This window comes from Dipodomys spectabilis, unplaced genomic scaffold (genome assembly GCF_019054845.1).
Source record: "Dipodomys spectabilis isolate Male_0828 unplaced genomic scaffold, ASM1905484v1 ptg000612l, whole genome shotgun sequence".
NCBI lineage: Eukaryota > Metazoa > Chordata > Mammalia > Rodentia > Heteromyidae > Dipodomys > Dipodomys spectabilis.
In genome coordinates, this window is record NW_024871289.1 from 1,101,312 (window position 1) to 1,108,350 (window position 7,039).

The 7,039-nt window shown below is 32.5% G+C and overlaps 1 pseudogene; it reads left to right on the plus strand.

The window, feature by feature from the left end:
- Positions 1-2,770: 2,770 nt before the first annotated feature.
- On the plus strand, positions 2,771-2,870 carry LOC122100965 (annotated as a pseudogene).
- Positions 2,871-7,039: the final 4,169 nt, after the last annotated feature.

Sequence of the window (7,039 nt, forward strand, 5' to 3'; positions counted from 1 at the left end):
TTCATCTGAAGTAACAATTTGCAAGACTGGAGACATGAAACACCTAGACATGATTTTATTCCCCTCCATTTGAAAGATTAATCTGTAGTCAACATGAAAGTTTAAAAAGGGCTTAGAATGTATTCCTAACTACCAGTTTTGTAAATGGCTTTGTACAATGGTGTGTGATTATTTTATTTTACATGGGATAATATTTTCTACTACCTATAAGTTTTGGAAAAAGAAGAAAACTAAAATTGACTACTGTAGAGGAATATGATAGAAATAAAAGACAAATTTTATGTTTGTCAAATCTCTGATGAGTACCCATATTTAAGACTTAAAGTCACTAGGAAGGGATGTGAAGGGTAAACAAAGGAGGAGGCTGCAATGTTTGATAAGAAATGTACTCATTATCTTGCCCATGTAATTGTAAACCCTCTGTACAGTATGTTCACAAAAAATTAAAATTAAAAAAAGACATAAAGTCATATTTCTTACTATGTTAGACAGATAGGGAAAACATAAAACACCATATGATAAAGCAACTATTAATGACTTTTCAAAATCTATTTATTATGTGATGAAATTTACTTTATTAGCTAATGTTTTGGTTTGAAATATGGGAGGCTGATCTATTTAACAAATTTTTGAATGCACCTACTGAAAAACAAAAATGGTGGGGGGTACTGTTTCTACATTTTAATGAATGGTTGAACCTGTTTGGCATTAGTGCTGGGAAATAAATCAACTCTATTGTAACTTGCTCCCTACACTTGAAAAACTTGTAACGTCACTAAATATTATCTACTTGTAAAGTGTTACTTTGGCAAGTGTGAGTTTAAAAAGTTTATTTGAAAAGGAATATACTTTCAGGAAATTAAATGTAGGTTATCATTTGTTTGAGAATGACAATATTTTTATACTATAGAACCAAGTTTTACTGAAATACCAGTGTTTTGAAGCACTAAGGATCTTCTCAATGTTTTTCTGAATTATATTTGACCTCTATGTCAAGTTTTCCTAGCATTTGTAGACCAATTTTGGATCTATCGTTCCAGGAACTATTTTTTGGCCTGCTGATGCTGGACTGAAATCATTCATTAATCATTACGAGAGGGGTATTACAAATAATCTTGTGACATTTGTGGTCTTGTCCACTCATATGGGATAGTCATCTGAAAATTGAAAGTTTCAATTACTGCACTTTAACATTTTGTGATTTAATCCTGCATTTTAAGTTGCCTGGCATTTGACAATTGCTTTCTGGTAATTCCTGCATTTCAAGGAATTGGGGCCCTGAAATATAGGAAAGGAGAAATTGAGATGGTTCTTCAGTTACTTTCTGTTGGCATGTTGCATGGGCCTAGATGAGAACTCTTGCCCTAGTTATCTGATGATGAAGATAAATGGGACCTGGGATCCTAGGACCCGTGGGTCCTGTAGAAGAATAATACCTTTTAGACATCATATCAGCAAAATTTGAGTATAATCAGTAGAAATGCTTCAGAAATATGCAGAAAAACAGTTTGGGACCAGCGAGTTAAAGCAATAAACAGAGCAGCAGAGTAAAATCCCTTATAGATTAGAGGAAAACAAAATTGTTTTTTTACCATGTGAATTCAGAAACCAAGAACACTTAGAAGGTATCACAAGTTTATAACGAAAACATTGCATTGATTTTTTTTATATTCCAATATATATTCTAATCCTGATTATTTATATTCCAATCTATTTATTGGAGTAAATAACAACTAATTTGTCAAATTATCAATTAATTTTAGTAAGATTCACTGTGTGAAATATAAAAGCAGCACATATAATTATAAATTATATAAGTATATGTAATATAAGAAAATGTTTTGCGTTGTTCTTTTGTTTTTAGGGTAACAAAGTCAACTGTTTTAAAATATTATTCCATTACCTCTACCTCAGTGTTTGGTAGAATTAGAGCTAAAGCTTTACCATTCAGAGATGTACAGCTTAGAGACAAGAGGAAACATTGTGATTAAAACATTACCAATTTAAGGCCTAATAACGAGGAGAAACATATGGACTTCTCCTGGAGCTATGGAATATATTTGGTGATAGAAAATCGGTGGTGAAGTTCCTGCCTGGTTGGATGGTGGACAGGCCAGGACATTAGGTAATCATGCATATGAACAATTTTTTTCACCTTCTTGGCATTAGCTACTTTTGAAATGGTAGGGATAATAAATAATTATATTTTGAAAAAATACCTTCTGTCTGAACAGTTCTGTCTGAACTGTTAATCTCTCTATGATCACTTGTAACTAAGATTAGTTTTGCTCCAGTAAGACAAGCTATACTGTCAGGGTAAGATATTCTGGTTGGTCTGTTCCTACATGGAGCAAGGGTAAAGGGTAAGGCAGACATTTGTGCCAGTAAGACCTCAATTTGGAAATTTTAAGCTGGAGAAGTTTAGAGTAGCTCTTAAGCAAGGCTTCGTTTGAATCCTTTAGCTCCACAAAGCTAACTCAGTTGATAAATAAGTACTTGAAAAGCCATCACCTTTGGACCTACCTATAAAGGCTTCAAAGTATGATCAAATTTCAAATAAAAAAGTCTTAAAAAATTAATTGACAAAAATTGCAAATGTGAGCAATTGAAGAATCAATATAAGTTTTTTCCACCAAAAACAGAATTTTACAGAAATAAGATGAATAGAAATTTAGGAAACAATAAGGTTTCCCTGTTACAAATAGGCAACCAAGGATATATGCCTGTCTTAAGATTGCATCATTACTTACTTAAATTTACAGGATACTACATGCTTCAGCAGCACATCTACCCAAATTACAATACAGAGATTGACATGGCTCTTGCACAAGGATGATATGAAAATTTGTGAAGAAATGAAAAACAGTTATTAAACAGTTGATTACAAATATACAAGTGTAATTATACATGTAATTCATAGGAATAAAAGTTAGTTTTACACCATTTAATCTTCACCTTTTTATGAAGGCCTTTACATTGCATAACCTTTATAAAAGTTTTGAAATTAGATAACATTTTAATTTTATCCCAAAGAAATAAAATTCTATAAGGACCTAGGAATTAAAGGAATCTTAAACCTTTTCTATATGGAATGCAATCTGAAAGGACACATTAATGAACCTATATATTATAAAACAATGTTGAATTCAAAGTACTATATCTAGGAGAGAATGAACTAGATTATGGATACTATACAAACAGAATACTAAATATTTTAAAATATACTTTTTTCAGACAAGCACCAGAAATATCTTTAGTTTCTGTACTACTCATTTCAACAGTTAAGTTAAAATTATTTCTTATTAAAAAATCACAAACGCTACAGAAAACATTTTAGATGTATACAAACAACTTGAATGTATATTGACATCAAAGTCAGGCAATTCACTTGGAAGAATACCATGGAATTCATGAATTTTTAAAGTAAGATATTGCTGTTGCTTTGTATTGTGATAATATTTTGTATGGACACATAGGATGGACTGGCAATTTTGAAATTTAAGAAATTTACCCAAACCATTAGGACTTAGGAGAACAATTTGTACAGCTTTCCACAACTTCAAAGAGGTAGTGATACATACTTATTCTTTTGGCAATATCAAATGCAGTTTCTTCCAAGTTGTGCTTCAGACCTGGTTTGATATAATGGTTCAACAGAAGGAGATCTAGCATAACTTTGCTATTTCTATTCCCAGCAGCAAGATGCAAGGGGGTCAAGAGGCCTTTAGTTTGGCCATTGGTATCTGCATCATGATGAAATAAAGTAGCCACTCTGTTATTATTCCATGTATAAGTACTGTGCAGGGGTGTCCAGCCATTCACAATTATTACATGAATATCTACCTTGAGCTACCAACTCATGGACAATGACTAAGTGTCCACTGAAAGCTTCTCGATGAAGAGGGGTGTACTCATCAGCATCACTAGTATTCACATGAGTGGCCTTTTTGGAAAGTAGTCTCTGCACTCTACTAAGGCGATTATTTTCGGCAGACCAAAGAAGATATTTGCTTGGATCCTATTCCATTTTTCTCTTGCAATTGATACCATTTCTCACTTTTTCATCTTATTCCTTATCTTCTTCAGAATTGCCTAGCTAGAGACTTTGAGTGCCAGTGAATATGAGGTGTCCATGTATTTCCCCAATAGTTCACATTGGATGAACTGGTCAGAAATATCCGGTGAATTTTTGGCATCTGTTTTTTTCACTATTATTTATTTTCTCTTTTTTCATTTTTATCATTGTAAATTATTCTAACTGGAGAGTAGGGAATTGGTAGAGAGCAGAGGAAGATTTTCCTCCGTATTCAAAGGTACAGACTGAAAATGAGGACCAGTGGTGTATTCATGTGCAGCTTATTTTAGGAATGAGAAAATAGGAAATAATGCTTTCCATGTAAATTATTTGGGAAATGGCAGAACAGAAAGTGAAATGATGCAACCAAAAATATAAAAGCAAAATAAATTAGGTTAATTATGGAGCAATCATATTACCTATGAGAACCATGAAAGGGAGAGAGGAAGAGAGAGACAGCTGTTCAATGATCTAGCTAGCCAAGAAATTCATCCCTCTGATCAATTTATAGAGCAAACAATTTCATTTTTTAAAAGAGATGGAAATAGAATTTAAGATCAGATGTCTCCATTGTTTTTAATTATATTCTTATTATCTTAAATACTTGGCAAATGGAATTTCTATTCAACAAATCAGTTTTTTAAGTATAATTTATCTTTATATAACTTTTCCACATCCTTTCAAACCTCACCCCACTTTAATTTTTTCTAGTTTCATACTATCTGCAATGAATAATATACTTTCACTCTCTTCGTCCATAACTCACTCTATTCCTTCCTTTTGACTTCCCCTCACACCTTCCAAGTGACAGTTTCCTGACATATATTTTGTTGGATTAAAAGTTCAATTTTATAAGAAAATACACTTTTGAAATACTCCTCTGCAAATAGCATGCTTTGGTTAATATTTTTTGTAAACCTGTATAAAGTTCTAGCTTCCAAATATGACATAACATGGGTTCTTTGTTTGTCTGGCTCTGACTTAGCTCATTAATATATTTTTAGATCTATCCATTTCATTTCAAATAATGTAACAGTCTTCAAAATGGATAGGTGCAATCCAATTGTGTATATGTGCCACACTTTCTCCAACCATCACTCCACCAAAGGGCATCTGGGCTGTTTCTGTAACTTTGCTACGATGAATAGTGAAGCAGTGAACATGGTTGTGAAAGTGATTTTACTGTAACCTTTTGGAAGAATTCATCACTACCATTATGGGAACAATCCTCTAGCCAGTTTTCCAGAATAAGCACATCCCTACCTTCATCTTCATCCCAATGTATTGCAAGTCTTCAAAAACACACTACCCCCTACAGGTCTTAATAACCTAAAACCACACTGTGCCCATATTCTTTCAATACATTATATCATAAATGTACATATAATTTAGTGAGAACCTTCTATGTATTTTCCTAATGTGAGAATGAGGGACATGACAGAGTAAAAGTAAGAAGTATGCAATTTAATTAGCTATTATCACATTTAAAATCATTTTCAGCTCTAATTCATAGCCTCACATAATATTATTATAATCTTTATTTGATTACTTCATCTAATCCATAATTTGTAACAGGTGAGTTAAAAACAAAGGCTAAAAATGTGGTTTGATTTTGACACTCATTTGTGAGGTTGCACAATATGGGCAAATATGCTCATTTGCAAGGTAAGTCTATTTTGTCTGAAGTACCACAAAACATTTTCACTTAAGTTGAAAACATTGTACCATGGGTATATTCTATCTCACTCAAATACTCAAATCTTACAATTATTCCTCTTATTTAAAATCATAGCTTTTTACTTTAATACCCATAATATTAGAGTTTGAATTGAGTGTCTAGTGCCCCCTAAATGGGTGTTCTTACCATTTTGTCATGTCTCCAGCCCTAAATTATCTTGATTATTTTTCAGATACTGGTGTATGATATTGGGCTCAGTCCACGTTATGTTATTCTTCCTGGAATTTAGAATTACAGGTACATGTCATTGTGTAAAGATCTTTCTGTCCAGTCTGGGCATTAACCTCTATCCTCACGAGAGTAGACTCAAATGTAGTGAGGATTTTCATAAATTTGTCATAGCTGATGTTTTTATAAGTCATGTCATTTTCTGCAGGTTTTTGAGTACTGAATTAATTTGTTTTCTTGGGTTGTTTTGTTTCATTTGAATGTATGTGTTGAGTTGTTCCTCACTTTTCTGGTTTCTTTCCATCAAGTTCTTACCTAATGTGGTGAGAATCCAATCCTTATTTTTCTCGATAGTCAATGTGAACATGATTTATTCCAAAGCAATTTGAGTAATATTTAAACACCTTTATATCTACGAATGGCATATAAATGATAAGTGCTGCAAAGGGTCTTTTCATTTTCACAGCACTCTTTGTCATACACAGACAGATCATGAAATATATGAAGATAATAAAACTACAGATGCTAGCAAGAAGAAGGAAAACCTATTATTAATAGTTTGACAGAGGCTTCCCTTCTAATGAAAGAAATACGTTGTTTCATGAAGGATTTCACAAATTTATATTGCTTGGAGGAATCGAACCCAGGGCCTCAAGCATGCAAGGCAAGTGCTCCACCACTGAGCCACCTTCCATGCTCTCTACGAATTCTTAATTGGTAGGTTATTTAGTTTATTTTTAATTTCAATTTAATTTTATTGTAAAGGTAATGTACAGAAGAGATACAGTTACATAAGTAAGGTAATGAGTACATTTATTATGGAAGAAGCATTGTTATCTCTTCCACTGATTTTTTTGCACACTCAAAAAAAACCTAGTTTTTCCTGTCGCTATTGACCAATGGGTACTGTTCTTTCTTTGTTTATGCATTTTTTATTATAAAATTGATATACAGAGGGTTTACAGTTACTTAAGTCAACTAAAGAGTACACTTCATTTTATTTTCTAAATTTCAAATTTTGAACTTAATTATTTTTTATTGTTTCTTTAGGGTAATTC